General features: G+C 36.4%; 1 protein-coding gene across 2 annotated transcripts in view; it reads right to left on the minus strand.

Annotated features, from left to right (window-relative positions):
- ESR2 (estrogen receptor 2) overlaps positions 1-18,388 on the minus strand; it is a 135,470-nt gene that overhangs the window by 83,727 nt on the left and 33,355 nt on the right. For both annotated transcript variants that reach the window (XM_070249126.1, XM_070249127.1), the window contains exons 5-6: positions 14,149-14,701; positions 13,822-13,980 (exon numbers count right to left, since the gene is read on the minus strand). The gene's annotated coding sequence lies outside the window, so the exon portion shown is untranslated. The remainder of the gene's footprint in view (positions 1-13,821; positions 13,981-14,148; positions 14,702-18,388) is intronic.

Below are 18,388 nucleotides of genomic sequence, written 5' to 3' on the forward strand. Positions count from 1 at the left end.
CACGTGCCAATCTTTAGAGAAAAAAAAAGTCTCTCTTTATCACTATGTATCAATCAAGGTTCAAGCAGAGAATCAGAACCAGTAGGAGTTATAGATTAAGAGATTTATTTATTGCAAGGAATTGGCTTATGCAATTGTGGGGGCTGGCTAGGCAAGTCTGAAATCCACAGGGCAGGCCATCAGGAAGAGCACTGGAACTCAGGCACAAGATGAAGCAGCTGTCCACAGGTGGAATTTAATCTTTTTCCAGGAAGCCTCAGCTCTGCTCTTAAAACCTTTCAAATGATTGGATCAGGCCCACCAAGATGATCTAGAATAATCTCCTGCTTAACATCAATGCACACACACACACACACACACACACACTCACAGAGGTTATACTGTATCCTCACTTGATAAGAAAAAATGTCAAACTAATAGTGGAACAAGCTACTTCTGACCACTTCTTGGGGAAGATAGTAGGGACCATGAGGGCCACTTTTCTCCCTGGTCAGTTTACTTCACTTTCAGCTCTTTTCTGATCTGTTTCTGATCCTTCTGGCCTTTTGGCACTATTGCTAGAATCTCCAAGTCTAATTCCATGGCTGGTATATTTTTCAGAGATAAAGATGGAAAACGGCAACATTATGAAACATACATTAATGTTCAGCTATTTCTTGTATATCATGGTCCAGTATTTGGTTCAGAAACCTGAATGGAATTAGGGTGCTTGACATGGTCATCCAGAGAGACACTGAAGAGAGAATTAATGAGTCTACTTTGTGGAATTCATAGTCTGAGGGAGTCTATTTCACTCTTAGAAAGATTCCTCAATGGAAGTGTTGGCTAGATGGTCCCTAGGGCCTAAACATATACTGCCATAAAGCCTGTCATGGGTTCAATTTCATCTAAAACCAGAATATTACACTAAATTATATACCTCTGTCTTACCCCACCACCCTGGGTAAAGTTTTGCTTTATTTTGAGAAAATTCAATTTAGAAGTCTCCTCTATATGATTCTCTGCTAACTTACTTTTTATCCTTAAAAAGTTCACCCACAGCAAGAGCATGATACCTTGGACTCCTGGTTCTCCAATATATGGGCCATTACACATTGTAAAAGCACTTAGCGATGCAAACCCGGGCAGGCTGGCCCAGAGCTTGGGCTCTTTAACCATCATCCTGTGTGACTTCTCCCATCATGGTCACCTCTCCTTCTCACCATCAGACATCATTTGAGGACAACAGCAACCACATCTTTGGAAGCCTGATTTCTACAGTCCTTCGGTGTGGACTTTTTCTCCTGGGTGGAAAGTCCGGAGGATTCTCCAAAGCTACGAAGCAATTTTGACTGTATCTCTACTTATCCTTAATGACTAGCATGTCATACTCGATAGAAGTAAAGTTAGGAGCTCAAGTTTTCTTATAAGAGAGTTCTGTTCAGTCCTTTTCTACCTCCTACAATTTTTCATATTGGGCAAGCGGTTTAAACTTTTTGAGCCTCAGTCTCCTTATTTGTAAAACAAAAACAAAAACGAAAACCAGGGGAAATAGTACCTAGGCATTTTGTGAGAATTCAGTGAGATAATATACCTAAAGCATTTGGCACAGTGCTCGACATACAGTAGGTGTTCAGTAAATGGTAACTATTATAGCCAAATTCTTCTTTCTATCACCACAATGGTGTAAAAGTGGAATTATCTGGCCTTTCTAGAATCCCTAAAGAATTTAAAGAGAGCCCCCATGATTGATATCCATTGCTGCTTAAAAGAGTATGCTATCTGAGTGGAAGATGCTACATAAGCCAAGGGTACTGTGGTATAATATTATTATAACAGGACTTTTTCAGTTGCAAGTAATAGAGAATCTTGACTCAAGTGGCCCAGACAGAGGGAAATACAATGTCTCACTTAACAAGTCTGGGTGTAGGGAGCTCCAAATTGCATTCCAAATTCAGAAGCTGGAACATTGTCATCCAGTCTGTTCTTTCCATCTTCTGCCCTGTTGTCCTCAAGTCAGCTCATCCATGATTCTAGACAGTGGTAGCAGTTCAGAGGTTACATTCAGGAATGATATTCAGTAGAAAAGAGGCTTATCTCCTCTCCGAGATGATTTTTTTTTGAGAGCAAGGAAAACTTTCCCAGAAGTTCTTCAGCATATTTCTCATGTCTCTTTGGCCCAACTGGTTGATACTCACACCTCTAAACTAGTCAATAACTAAGGGAAAGGCCCACTTTGACTACCTTGTACCTACCAGGATTTCTCTCTTCTCTGAGCACAGGACTGCAAAGAAAGAGTGGAACCTTACGAATATGGGGCCCCAGCAGCAAAGAAAAAGGAAATGGCTGTTGGGTAAGGAACCAAAAGTATCTGCTACACTTAGGATACCAATTCCTTGAGATCTAACTAGGGCTGCTTAGAATTCCTGTATTTGAATGCAGTATAATAAAGGAGGGAGTAACCTCAGTAAGTTTGTGTCCAGACAAGAGCTTTCGTGGAAAACTCACTGAAATCCCGAAACAACAATAAAAAGACAGTAAGATGTTCCAAGGTGAAAATTAGCATCACATGTATTGCAATAGTATTTAATATACAATTATTTCAAATACAATTATAAACACCCTGTTCTAAAAGCAAAATTACATGAGTGTAGTTTGTCTTTTGCAAAAGATTCTTGGGAATTTTCACACAGAGCACTTCCATTTGCTTTAGCAGGGCTAAGCAAAGCAGTGGTACATTTTTCCATCTTGCCTCTATCCTTAAAAATCCTTATTAGATGCAACAAAAATGGCATATTGAGTTCAAAATCTCATTTATGGTGCATTCAAAATACTTAACAATTCAATCTGTCTGACCTACTCCTATGTTCATGTTCCTGGTCATTCTCTGTCAATTACCTAGTACTCTCTTCCCTGCAAAATGAAGCCACTTTTTTTTTGTATTAGATTTTTGCCCACAGTTCAAAATCGTTTCAACTTGCAGCTGTGCTTAGGAGACTGGAAGATGCTAAAATTACAGAGAAAGGATATTGACTTAGGGATTGATTTTAAAATAATTGTGGAGCACTATTGGCTTAGAGAGTGTTAAGGAATACCAAAGAAAATTATATTAAGAAGCATTAAGAGGAGAACTTACGTTACCTTCTAAAACTCTAACTTAAATTCATATTTGGGCCTCTTGAGATTTCAAAACCTGCTGTTTGTTTCCCAGCTAGTAGAATGATTTTGCTTTGCATTTTAAAAGCCTACATTTTTTCCAAGCTACATTCTCTACTGGCTATTGCTCAGTGATATAGTCAATGATGATGAACATTGGAGACTTCAAGAAGTCTCACCCCTGTGCTGTGAACATATAGCAATTCTAGGCGTAGAACAATGTATTGTTTATGAAAACACTGCTATAAAGCTATGTGAACAAGAGGGGAAAATTATTAGGAAAAACTAGAACATAGACTTTTTCCTGGGCAGAATAGCCATATTTATTCCTTAGAAGTGGGTGTATGATACAGTCACTCCTTCTGACTAAACTGAAAGGACTTCAAAATGTAACTCACAATCTCAGACCATTTATTTCAGATTACTAGAACAATCAGTTTATCTGTGAGGGATAGATGTGACATTCTTGTCAGAAAAAATGGAAGGCATAATTTAATTATTAAAGTTGTTATTTGAATACACATTTATACTCCTTGTTTGCAATGTTTCTCTTCCACCTATTCATTTGTCTGTTAAATCAAATACAGGGTTGAAATATTTGTAATTAATCAAGAGCAAGTCTGTAAACTGCCTTTGAAGAATTAAACTACCATATTTTATTTGTCAACTAAACTGTTATGTACAAATATCTACTCACAAGTGAAATTAAGACAAATCTTTTGCTATTATAGAAGTAGTCTGTTCTAAGCCAATACCTAAAATATTTCCACATATTAAAAAGTTGTATTCACCAAGCATCTCAGGCCACTGAATGTGATTAAGATTTGCCAAATGTACAACAATGGTCTTACAATAATAGCAACACTTTATCTTGTTGAAAATGATTTGGCCACAATACCTTAGCAAGACATAAACAACACAGTAACATCAATAACTGAAGATGGGACTTGTGCTCTGGGAACATAGAGTAGATATACTTTTCCCTATTCCTACTGCTACTTAAGTACAACTTAAAACCCTGGACATTGTATCTAAAACAAACATAAGACTCTGAAAGGCAGAGAGAAGAAAGCAGGCCAGCCAGTGACCTTGGGCTCTGAGGAACACCATGGTGGTTAGTTGCCTGGGTTTTCTTTTATGCCTCATATATCCCAGACTTGGAACAGAAGTCAGGTGCCCAGAAACATCCATGTCTAAAATATAAGAAGAAAATATTACTGTCTTAACCCATTAGGGTTACTACAACAAAATACCACATTCTGGGTAGCAACATAAATTTATTTCTCAGAGTTCTGGAGACTGGGAAATCCAGGCTATGTTCTCACGTGGTAGAAGGGGGTGAGGTATCTCTCTGGAGCCTCTTTTATAAGGGCAATAATCCCATTCATGAGGACTCTTCCCTCATGACCTAATCACCTCCAAAGGCCCCACCTCCCTGAACAGCATCCCATTGAGCATTAGGGTTTCAACATATGATTTTGTGGGGAATGCAAACATTCAGACTATAGCAATTATGAGCAACTCCACATACATAAACTTGACAGCTTAGATGAAATGGACCAATTCTTTGAAAAACAGAAACTACCACAACTCCTCTAATATTAAATAGATAATCTTAATTGCCCTATAACTATTAAGGAAATTGAACTTATAACTTAAAAACTCCCCCCCGCCCCACACACAATAAAAAATCTCCAGCTCCAGATGACTTCACTGGACAATTTTACCAAAGGTTTAAAGAAGAGTTAACACCAATTCCAAACAATATCTTACAAAAAACAGAAAAGGAGGAAACACTTCATAATTCATTTTTTTAGTATTTTTCAATATTTTAAAAAAATTGAGATATAATTGACATGTGCCATTGTTTTAGGAGTACAACAAATGATTTAACCCAATTCATTGCATGAAGCTAGTATTATCCTGATACCAAAACTAGACAAAACAACATAAAAAAAGAAAACTAAAGACCAATATGCCTTCTAAATATACACAAAAATCCTTAACAAAATATTAGCCAATCAAATTTAGCAACACATAAAAGAATTATATACCATGACTAAGTGGGGTTAATTCCAGGGATGCAAGCCTGGTTCAACGTTCAAAAATCAGTGTAACTCACTGTATTAACAGGCTAAAAAAGAAAAATCGTATCAATAGACACAGAAAAAGCACTTGACAAAATCAATACCCACTTGTGATAAAAACTCAGAAAAATAGTAATATAGAACTTCCTCAATAGAGAAAGATAAAAAGCAGATAAAAAGTATCTACCAAAAATCTACATCTAATATTATATTTAATGGTGAAACACTGAATACTTTCCTTCTAAGATTGGAAGAAGGAAGTCTGTGCTCATCATTCTTATTCAACATAGTGCTGAAAGATCCAGCCAGTGCAATAAAGCAAGAAAAGGAAATAAAATGAATACAAATTGGAAAGGAAGAAATAAAACTGTTTTTGTTCACAGATGACATAATTGTCTATACCGAGAATCCCAAAGAATCAATAAAAAAAAAAAAAAACCCCTGGAATTAATAAGCAATTATAGCAGGGTTGCAGGATGCAACGTTAATATATAAAAATCAATTGCTTTTCTATACACCAGTAATGAACAATTGGAAATTGAAATTAGAAGCATAATACCCTTTAAATCAGCACCAAAGTGAAATACTTAGATATAAATCTATCAAAATATGTACAAATCTATATCTTGTACTGAAAACTGAAAACCATGGATGAATGAAATCAAGGAAGGGGGCTGGCCCTGTGGCCCAGTGGTTAAGGTTGCATGCTCCTTCAGCAGCCCAGGTTTTTGCCAGTTCAGATCCTGGGTGCAGACCTAGCACCGCTCATCAGGCCATGCTGAAGCAGTGTCCCACATAGCACAACCAGAAGGACCTATGATTAGAATACACAACTATGTACTGGGAGGTTTTGGGGCGAAGAAGAAGAAAAAGATTGGCAACAAATTTTAGCTCAGGTGCCACTCTAAAAAAAATTTAAAAAGAAAAAAAAAGAAAGAAAGGAAGGTCTAAATAAATGGAGAGATACTCAACGTTCATGGATAGGAAGACTCATTCAATATTGTTAAGATGTCAATTCTCCCCAATTTGATCTATGGTTTCAACACAATCCCAATCAAAATTCCAGCAAGTTATTTTTGTGGATATCAGCAAACTGATTCAGAAGGTTATATTGAAAGGCAAAAGACCCAGAATAGTCAAACTCAAGTTAAAAATGGGCAAAAGTTCTGAACAGATACCTGACCAGAAAACATATACAGATTGCAAACGAGCGTATAAGATGCTCAACATCATATGTCATTAGAGAATTGCAATTAAAACAATGAGATACCACTACACACCTATTAGAATGGCTAAAATCCAAAACACTGAGAACCAAATGCTGGCAAGGATGTGGAGAAATCGGAACTCTCCATCATTGCTGGTGGGAATACAAAATCACTTTGGAAAACATTTTGGCAGTTTCATACAAAACTAAAAATATCCTTATCATATGATCTAGCAATTGCACTCCTTGGTATTTACCAAAATGAGCTGAAAATTTATATCCACACAAAAACCTGCACATAAATGTTTATAGCAGCTTATTCATAATTGCCAAAAATTAAAAGCAACCAAGATTCACCAATGGGTGAATGGATAACCAAACAGCACATCGATACAATAGCTTACTCAGTGACGAAAAGCAAAGAGCTATCAAGCTACAAAAAGACACAGGGTAACTTTAAATGCATATTGCTCAGTAAACGAAACAAGTGTGAAAAAGCAACATGCTAAATGATTCCAAATATATGACATTCTGTAAAAGGCAAAATTACGGAGATGGTGAAAAGATCACTGGTTGCCAGAGGTTTAGGAGGTAGGGAAGAACAAACAGATGGAACACAGACCATTTTTTAGGGCAGTAAAACTATTCTGTATGATACTGTAATGGTGGCTACATGTCATTATACATTTGTCAAAACCCATAAATGTATAACACAAAGAATGAACCTTAATGTAAACTATAAACTTTTGAGAGGATATGGGGAAATGGGAATGCTCATACACAGCCGGTGGGAGTTGCAAACTGGTGCAGCCGCTATGGAAAACAGAATGGACATTCCACAAAAAAAACCCACTGCTGGGTATTTATCCAAAGAACATGAAAACATGAATGCGTAAAGATATATGCACTTCTATGTTCATTGCAGCATTATTCACAATAGCCAAGACTTGGAAGCAACCTAGGTGCCCATCAAGTGATGAATGGATAAAGAAGATGTGGTATAGATACACAATGGAATACTACTCAGCCATAAAAAAGATGAAATCTTGCCATTTGTGACAACACGGATGGACCTTGAGGGTATTAGGCTAAGTGAAATAAGTCAGAGGGAGAAAGTCAAATACTATATGATCTCATTCATAAGTAGAAGATAAAAACAACAACAAACAAACACATAGAGACTGAGATTGGATTGGTGGTTACCAGAGGGGAAGGGGGGCAGGGAGAAGGGTGAAAGCAGTGATTAGGCACATGTGTGTGGTCATGGATTGTAATTAGTCTTTGGGTGGTGAACACAATGTAATCTACACAGAAATCAAAATATAATGATGTACACTTGAAAATTATATAATGTTACAAACCAATGTTACTGCAATAAGAAAACAAACTATGAATTTTCGTTAATTACTAATGAATCAAAACTGACTCATCAGTTGTAACATATATACCACACTAAAGCAAGAGGTTAATAATGAGGGACCCTGTGGGGGTGGGGGGAAGAGTATATGGAAACTCACTGTACTTTATAGTCAATCTTTCTATAAACCGAAAACTGCTCCGAAAATAAAGTCTATTAATTTTTTTTAAATGTGGTATATCCATACAATGGAATACTATTAAGTAACAAAAAGAACAAAATACTAATGCATGCTACAACACGGATGAACTTCAAAAACATAACCCTAAGTAAAAGAAACCAGATGCAAAAGGCATTGCAGTCATTTGTTTCTATGAAATGTCTGGAAAAGGCAAATGTATACAGACAGAAAGCAGACTGGTGGCTGCCTGGCACTAGTGGTGGGAGGGGACGCTGAATGCATATCGGTAAAAGGGACCTTTCTGGATGTTGGAAATGTAGAAGTAGATTGTGGTATTTGCACAACTCCACAAATTGCTAAAAAGCATTGAATTGTGCATTTTTAAATGAGTGAATATTATGGGATGTAAATTATATCTCAGTAGAGCTATTTAAAAAAATTTATATATAAACAAAAGGTTAGCCATTAAACACATTCAGCTGGTTACCTATGGGTGTGGAGAATGAGGCCAAAAAAGAGTAAACAAATGAAATAAGAGATGGGCCTTTCGTGGCCCCAAATGATGAGACATGAACTAAAGAGTTTAACTCAAACTTCTGCACCTAAGTTCCAAATTATGGAAAGCAAGGAGGCAATCCACAGAAGAGGAAACCAAGTGGTGAAAACGCATATAAAAAGATGTTTACTCTCACTAGTAGTCAGGAAACTGTAGATGAAAGTAACAACTTTTTTTTTTTAAAGATTAGCACCTGGGCTAACAACTGTTGCCAATCTTTTTTTTGTTTTCGGCTTTATCTCCCCAAATCCCCCCTGTACACAGTTGTATATCTTAGTTGCAGATCCTTCTAGTTGTGGGATGTGGGACGCCGCCTCAAAGTGGCCTGACGAGCGGTGCCATGTCCGCGCCCAGGATCTGAACCCTGGGCCACCGCAGCGGAGCACCAACTTAACCACTCGGCCACGGAGCCGGCCCTGAAAGTAACAACTTTTAATGCAATTAACAAAAACCAAAAGAGTGACAGGATTCAGTTCTGGCTAGGATGAGAAAGGGAGTGAGTCACTCTCAAATGATCAGCTTCCACCTTCTTGAAGGTAGTAACCTGGCAATGGCTACTAAAATTTTAAATACTCATACACTGTGACCCTATCATCTCACATTTTTAATCCTGCAGAAACAAAAGCACCACTGTGGTAGGATATATGTAGAATGATATTTATTTTGACATTATTTGTAGTGACAAAAATAAAAGAAAGAGTTCTATTGTACATCAGTAGGGGAATGATTGAACAAGTTAAGATACATACATACCATAGAACAGTTACGTAGTTATTAAAAGAATATTATATCTATATCCTTTACATAGGTATAACCATGAGACATTATTAAGTAAAAAGAGGAAGTTGTGGAGTATTTTTACTAGAATGATCCTAGTTTTGTAAAAACACTACTACTGGGGCCGGCTCCATGGCTGAGTGGTTAAGTTTGAGTGCTCTGCTTCAGCAGCCTGGGGTTTCCCCAGTTAGGATCCTGGGTGTGGACATGGCACCGCTCATCAGGCCATGCTGAGGTGGCATCCCACATGACACAGCCAGAGGCACTCATAACTAGAATATAGAACTATGACCTGGGGGACTGTGGGGAGGAGAAGAAGAAGGCAAAAAAAAAAAGAAGAAGAAGAAGATTGGCAACAGTTATTGTTATATTAACAGTTATATTAACAATATAACAGTTATATTAGCTCAGGCGCCATTCTAAAAAAATTTTTAAAAACTCTACCTGTATATCTGTGCTTGAACATTCCCATAACCATGGCGATGGTAACATTGGTTACTGAGTTGAGATAGGCAGAGAGAGTGTTGGGGAAGATTATTACTGTTTTCTTCACCCCTTTAGCATAATTTTAAGGATGGTGGTAATCTGTTACTTTTGCACATTCTTAAGAAAGCTTAATAAAGGATGTTTTTTATTTGCACGGACAAACCATTCAGTGCATCATTTCCATACACATATACTAGCGCAGAGGTAGAGACTGGATGAGACTGCATAAATCTTTCAACTCCACAGGATATATTGTTGACCTCAATTAACTGCTGTTAATTTTTTTCTCATTTCTTTATTGTGGTAAAATACACATAACATAAAATTTACCATCTCAACCATTTAAAAATAAACAGGTCAGTGGTATTAAATACATTCACAATGTTGTACAATGATTACCACTATCCATCTCCATAACTCTTTTCATCTTGTGAAACTGAAACTCTATACTCATTTCCCCCTCCCTGGCAACCACAACTGTCTCTGTGATTTTGACTACTTTCTGTCTCTGTGATTTTGACTACTTTACGTACCTCATATAAGTGGAATCATACAGTATTTGTGTTTTTGTGACTGGCTTATTTCACTTGGCACAATGTCCTCAAGGCTCATCCATGTTGTAGCACATGTCAGAATTTCCTTGTCTTTTAAGACTGAATAATATTCCACGGTATGTATATACCACACCTTGCTTATCCACTCATCTGTTGATGGACACTTGGGCTGCTTCCCAGTTTTAGCTATTGTGAATAGTGCTGCTACGAATACGGGTGTACAAATATCTCTTTGAGACCCTGCCTTCATCTTTTGGGTATATGCTGTTTCCCACAGGAGCTGTACCATTTTACATTACCACCAGTCATGCACAAGGATTCCAATTTCTCCACATCCTCACCACCACTTGTTATTTCTGTTTTCTTGATAATAGCCAGCTTAATGGATATCTCATTGTAGTTTTGATTTGCATTTCCCTAAGGATTAGTGATGTGGAGCATATTTTCTTGTGCCTGCTGGCCATTTGTATATCTTCTTGGGAGGAATGTCTATTCAAGTCTTTTGCCAAGTTTTGAATCAGGCTGTTTGTTTTTTGTTGTTGAGTTTTAAGAGTTCTATATATGTTCTGGATATTAATCCCTTGTCAGATAGAAGATTTGTAAATATTTTCTCCCTTTCTGTGGGTTGCCTCCTTACTCTGTGGATACTCTTCAAAACACAACTTTTTTAATTGAGGTAACATTGGTTTACAGAGCATTATGTAAATTTCAGGTGTACATCATTGTTTATATTTCTGTGTAGACTATATCGTGCTCACCATCTAAAGTCTACTCATCACCTATCACCATACACATGTGCCCTTCACTCTCCCCACTCCCTCCTTCCCCTGATAACCACTAATCTATTCTCTATATCTGTGCTTGTTGTTGTTTATCTTCCACAGATGAATGAAATCGTACAGTATTTGGCTTTCCCCATCTGACCTATTTCACTTAGCATAATGCCTGATACACAAAATTTAACAATTTTCATGATGTCCAATTTGTCTATTATTCTTTTGTTTCCTGTGCCTTTGGTGTTATATCCAAGAAATCATTGTCATGCCCTACGTTTTCTTCCAAGAGTTTTATAGTTTTAGGTCTTACATTTAGGTCTTTGATCTATGTTGAGTTAATGTTTATATGTGGTGTTAGGTAAGAGTCCAACTTTATTTTCTTGCATGTGGATATCCAGTTTTGCCAACATCATTTGTTAAAAAGACTGTCCTTTTAGGGGCTGGCCCCATGGCCTAGTGGTTAAGTTCAGTATGCCCCACTTCAGTGGCCCAGGTGTGGACCTATACCGCTTCTCAGCAGCCATGGTGTGGCAGTGACCCACGTATAAAATAGAGGAAGACTGGCACAGATGTTAGCTCAGTGCAAATCTTCCTCAGCAAACAAACAAACAAAAAGACCCCATTGAAAGGTCTTGTTATCCTTGTCAAAAATAATTTGACCATATATTTGAGAGTTTATTTCTGGGCTCTCTATTCTCTTCAATTGGTCTATATGTCTGTCTGTATGTCAGTACCACACTGTTTTGATTACTGTAGCTTTGTAGTAAGTTTTGAAATCAGCAAGTGTGAGTCCTTCAGTTTTGTTCTTTTTCAAGATGGTTTTAGCTATTCAGGGATTCTTGAGATTCCATATGAATTTTAGGATTTATTTTTCTATTTCTGCAAAAAAAATATCACTGGCATTTTGATAGGAATTGCATTGAATCTAGAGATCACTTTGGGTAGTACTGATATCTTAACAATATTGTCTTCCAATCCATGAGCTTGGTATGTGTTTCCATTTGTTATGTCTTCTCTAATTTCTTTCAGCAACATTTTGTAGTGTTAATTGTACAAGTCTTTTGTTTCTTTGGTTAATTCCCAAGTATATTATTCTTTTTTGATGCTTTGTAAATGGAATTGTTTTCATAATTTCCTTTTCAGATTGTTTGTTGTTAGTGTATAGAAATGCAACTGATTTTTGGAAGCTGACTTTATATTCTGCTACTTTGCTGAATTCATTAGTTCTAATAGGTTTTTGGGGAGAATCTTTAGGGTTTTCTACATATACAATCATATCATCTGTGAACATAGATAATTTTACTTCTTTAAAATTTGGATGCCTTTTATTTATTTTTAAAATATCTTTCTCTTGCCTAATTGGTCTGGCTAGAAGAACTTCTGGTATTATGTTGAATAGAAGTGGCGAAAGTGGACATCCTTGTCTTTCACAAGGAAAGTGCCATAAATTTTTTAAAATTGTGGTTGCTCAATAAATATGAATGAGTGAATGAATGGCTAGATCAGTCAGTGAGTGAGTAAAACAAATGGGTGTGGTAAACAGCCTTCAAGATGGCCACCAATGATCTGCACCTCCTGGTACCTTTATGTAGTTTCCTCCTACATTATACCAAGTTGGTTGGTGTGACTAATAGAATGTGGCAGAAGTGATAGCATATAAATTAAAGATTAGATCTAAAAGACAATAGAGTTTCCATATTATGTTGATGGTGCTATCTACCTACTATTTAGCTATCTTTTGCTGATTGCTTGATCTGTCATGGTGGGAGCAGCCCTATGGAGAGGCCTATGTGATGAGGAACTGAGGCCTCCTCACAACAGCCGGGTGAGTGAGCTTAAAGGTAGGTTCTCCAGCCAGTCAAGGCTTCAGATGACTACAGCCCCAGCCAACATCTTGACTGCAACCTCACAAGAAAATCTCAGACAGAAGCATCCAGCTCAACTAAGCTGCTCCTGAATTCCTGACCCTAGAAATTGTATGAGATAATAAATGTTTGTTGTTTTACACTACTAGGTTTGGGGATAATTTGTTATGCAGCAATAGATAATATAGAGAGCAAATGAGTGAGTGAATGTGAAATAAGACAGCACAGCAATCATCAAAACAATAGAACATAGATCAGGGTAAGACATGCAGTTTTCTAAGGAGGTAGTGAAAGAGTATCAGGATCTCCTGAAAATAAATAATACCATATCTTACTTTGCATCCTGTTTTAGCAATGACTTTGTCCTGACAAATGCAAGGAAAGAAAAAATAGAAAGACAACGATCTACATAGTCATTATTAATGGCCCCTCCCAAGACCCATCATACCTAGGTCCCACAATGCTTGAAATTCCACTATTAGAGGGCCATTCCTTTGAGTCCCTTTTCCTATAATCCTCTTTATAAATATGTTAAAAATTTCATAAAAATGCTCTCACAAAAAATACCAAATATGTGTACAATGAAAAAGTGAGAGATATAAAAAAGGAAAGGCTTTTTGCTAAAAGTAGAAGCATTACTTTAAATATTTACAACTGTTTTCCCTCACTTTTCCAATCTTAAGTGAAATAGAAATAGTTTAATCAGCTTTCTACAATATGTAAAATTAAATTTACTAATATTACAATAATATATGATCATTTTCATTGCCCAAATTAACATCCATAATTCAGGAAAGTCTTTTTTTCTATCTAAGTCAAATATTTCTTGAAAAAACTCACTGAAAGCAATTTTTCCTTCCGGATATTTCAAGAGTCTTCTTTGTTCCCTATAGTTTCTTCATCTTGGGATGATTCACAAACATTTTCTTCATAAGGATGGTACAGCTGCTCCATTTGCTGAGTGAGCATCTGAATTTCCCACTGAAGACTTTCCATTCTCTATAGTAACAGAAAAAAAACTTCTTGATAGTTATCAGTTATGTTTATGGTGACAAAATCAAAATTAAAATTCAAAGCCACTGAGTTTACCCAATTGGCTAATATTAAAATCTACATCTTAAAAAAGAAACAAATTTGCAAGAATAACTTTTCTGTCAGTACACTTACAGACTTCCAAGATTGCTCATTTGCACCGGTTTCCTGAATTCTCTCTTTCACAGCTTTCTCTGCGGTTGGTATGGGGATGACACTGTTGCTCAGAAGAGTAGCGAGCTGACTGAGGAATTTCTGATAGTGGGATTGCACAGTTTTAGTTTCCCAGCTGAATGAATATGGAGGTCTAACTATTTGTTTTTCCTTATGGATCAAATCTTGTTCACATTTATCCCAAATTTTCTACCCATCTTTTGGTCCTTCAGAGTGAAAAGTGTTGTCTTTCTCAAATTTTTTGGCCAGGATAGCTTCATCCTTATCCTAAATATGCCAACGCACACATTAAACTTCCCATTTGGAATTTAATATGAAACATCTATTTCCCTTCTTTTGAAATATAAATATAGTCATAGCATGAAGCCTCAGGACAGAAAACCCCATGTGAAAAGAAAGAGTTATTGAGTCATACAACTGGCACCAGGGCATACTCCAAAAGAGCAAACTGTATTGGTAGCAGGTGTTGAAATGATGGTACTTGGAAGTCTTTTCCAGAATTCAGTAACTGAGCCTGGAGAAGGAAAATTTTAAAGGAGGTTAATAAGATAAAAGTTAGAAAACAGTAGGTTTTAGCTCAATAAAAATAAGAACTTTTTTATAATTAGAGCTGTTTGAAAATATAATGGCTTTTTTTAGGAGGGAGGGTAGTAAGTTCCTTGTCATTGGAAACATTTCAATAGAAGTAGATAAATACCTGTAAAGAATGTTGACTGAGAAATTGGTATATGAACTTTAATACTGCACCCACTCCTAAGATTTTATATTTCTATGTTACAGATGAAAAAAATACAAGTTCAGGGTCACAATCAGAGTTCATGATAGAGTTGAGAATTAGAATACGAGACTTCTAAATCCCAACATAATGCTCTGAATCAGAGTTAGATGAACGTCGTGTAGTTTAGAAAAAGTATGCCAAAGAAGCAAAAGAGTCTTTGAGTCCTATGTTAAGTGAATAAGTGAGAGGAGAATAAACATTTTCAAAGGCAAGAACAGGGTAGAAAAGGAAAAGTCCATGCTAAATGAAGTAAGTCAGAGGGAGAAAGTCAGATACCATATGATCTTACTCATAAGTAGAAGATAACAACAACAACAAACAAACACATAGCAACAGAGACTGGACTGGTGGTTACCAGAGGGGAACGGGAGAGGGGGGAGAGCAAAAGGGATGATTAGGCTCACAGTTGTGGTGATGGACTATACTTAGCTTTTGGGTGGTGAACATGATGTAATCTACACAGAATTTGAAATATATTATGATGTACATCTGAAAGCTATATAATGTTATAATCCAGTGTTACTGCAATAAAAAAAAAAGGTAACGATTGAGTAGACCATATTAACCAGATTCAGGTTTGTCATTTGCTAAGGAATGGAGACATATTTTCTTCTCATTAAAAAAACACTACCTAACAAAAAAAAAAAAGGAGAGGAAAAGTCCAAAGAATAAGAATTAACAAAACAAAGAAATGAGTTTATCATTTTATTTCAATTCAATATGTATTTATTTCGTACACTCTGTATATATAATGTAGTGCTAATATTCCTGAGAATACAAATTAGATATTGTCTACTCACAACATTAATAAGTATAATCATAAGATAAAATATGTGCCACAACAAATATAAACATTTTCCATGAGAATTGGAGAATAAAGAGGTCATCTGGGATAGAGATGACCTAAGGGACCAGAAAAAAGTTTCCAAAAAGAGATGTATTTGAAATGGTTCTTGAAAAATGGATTCATTCATTCAACAATCAACAAATTTACCTCAATGTCGGTTTGGTCATTCATTCCACAAATTTATTTAAATATTTTAGACATATTTATTCAATGTCTGCTAAATTTCAAACATTGTTCTAGCTGTAAGTATTCAGCAGTGAACAAAATAGATAGAAATCTCTGTCCTCATGGAACTTATATCTAGCAGGGGTTAGGTTGGGAGAGAAAATAAATTAAATTGATGTCATATAGTATATATTCAACAGAGATAAGAACTTTGGAGAAAAATAAAATAGGAAAGGGGGACAGTGAGTGTAGGGAGGGTGAGGGAAGTGTAATTTCAAAGAGAGTGGTAAGAGAAGGCCTCAGCAAGAAAGTGACATTTGAGCAAACACTGGAAGGAGCTGGTGAGGACTGCATCGTGCAGATGTCTGGAGGGAGAGCTGTAGGAAGAGGAATAGCAAATGCAAGGCATGACACGGAGGTGTGAAAGGTGTCTCTGAAGAAGGGTATGATGAGAATGAGAGAGAAAGGACAGTAGACGAGGTCCGAGGAGACAGGAACCTTAACGTGTGAAACCGTGTAGGCCACTCCAAGGCCATTGTAAGGAAATTGGAGTCCTTTGGATTAAAATTTCCACAGGAGTGGTAGAAGTCTACATAGAGGCAAAAGGAAGAACACCGATGGAAAAGCAAAGGTGGGTGGGGAACTTCTGATGGAGAAGCAGGGGTGAGTGGGGAAATTATGAGGAGCACAAGAACACTTTCCAGGATCACAGAGGATCTAGAGGAGTGAGGGAGATGAATAGGGTGGGAAACATAACAAGAAAGGCCTAGATATAACACTGAAGCATTGAAACTTAATTTGTGGGGCAGTGGGAAGCCATAAAAAGTGTGAGTGAAAACATGGAAGCTGTACTTCACAACAATTAGGATAATTGGAATAATAGAGCCCGGCAGCTAATAAATGCAGAACAAATACTACAATTTCAAATACCAGCATTTTGCCACTCCTAATGAAATAGTTAATTCAGGCAAGGATCATCAATGAATGCTAAAGCCATTAAGTGGAAAATTGATGGCAAACTGGATAATCTCATAGTGACTTAATAATGGCTATAAAAGATTGCGTAAATAACAACCTCAATAATGTAAAAGTAGAAGTTTAAATGACAGAAGTCTGTAAGTAGAATACAGTAGAGAACTAAAGGAAAGGGCAAGGACAACAAAATCATCATTTTACTAAACAAAAGATCAAGAGATGTCATAGTTGAGAGAATAAGAAAAAAATGTCAGATATTAAGTCACAAAGATAACCATTGGAGGCACTAAAAATCATATAATTGTACTAGGAAGGTGGGGGAAAAGAGATGAAGAACTAGTATGAGTTATCTACATCTTCTGCCATAGCTGGAAGTCAGGAGTTAATTTCTCAAGCTGAATTCAGAAAGGGGAAAGCTCTTCCTTGTGACAGAATGCCAATAATATAGAAGTAACGATGGAGTTAGGAAATCCCCATTTTTCACCCATCATAATAAAATTTGATTCAGGCAAGAATCATCAATGGATGCTAAATACATAGGGGGAAAGTTTGATGAGAGACAGAATTTTACTCAATATTAGTTTCTCTCCACAATTTACTCATTAATCACAAAAGGAAAAACAATAACTATACACTGGAGAAAAGTAACAACACCCTAAGCAAGTCATCAAAGTTAGCATGAGCAATAAAGGGCAAACAGATATTATGTGCCTCTAGATATGATAGCCTGAGAAAGACAAACTATTGGTCATGTAGTATTCTAGTCAAAAATGCATAACCTGAATCTAATCATGAGGAAACAATATCAGATAAACTCAAAGGACACTCTAAAAATCAATTAGCCTTTACTTTTCAAAAGTTTCAATATCTTTAAAGACAAAGGAAAAGCAGAGAAATTATTACAAATGGAAGAAGACTACAGAGACATGGAAACTAAATGCAATTCATGATCCTGGACCGGATCCTGTACCAGAAACAAAATAATGTTATAAACTGATAAAATTGGAATATGGAATCAATATAAAATTTATTGAATTGTTTGTAGTTCAGACAAGATGAAATAAGAATATTCCACCCTATTCTTTTTTAAAAAATTATTTTATTGAGGTTATAATGGTTATAAACCATTAAACATAAACATTGTGTGATTTCAGGTGTATATTATTTACCATTTTCTGTATAGACTGCATCATGCTAACCACCAATTGTCCAATTTTTATCCGTCACCATACATATGCACCCCTTTACCACTTTCACCCACCACCCAACCCCCTTCTCCTCTGGTAACCACTAATCTGTTCTCTTTGTCATTGTGTTTGTTTATCTTCCACATATGAGTGAAATCATATACTGTTTGTCTTTCTCTGTCTGGCTTATTTTGCTTAACATAACACCCTCAGGTTCTGTGTATGTTGTTGCAAATGGGATGATTTTAT

Source organism: Equus caballus, chromosome 24 (genome assembly GCF_041296265.1).
Source record: "Equus caballus isolate H_3958 breed thoroughbred chromosome 24, TB-T2T, whole genome shotgun sequence".
In the NCBI taxonomy this organism is placed as follows: Eukaryota; Metazoa; Chordata; class Mammalia; order Perissodactyla; family Equidae; genus Equus; species Equus caballus.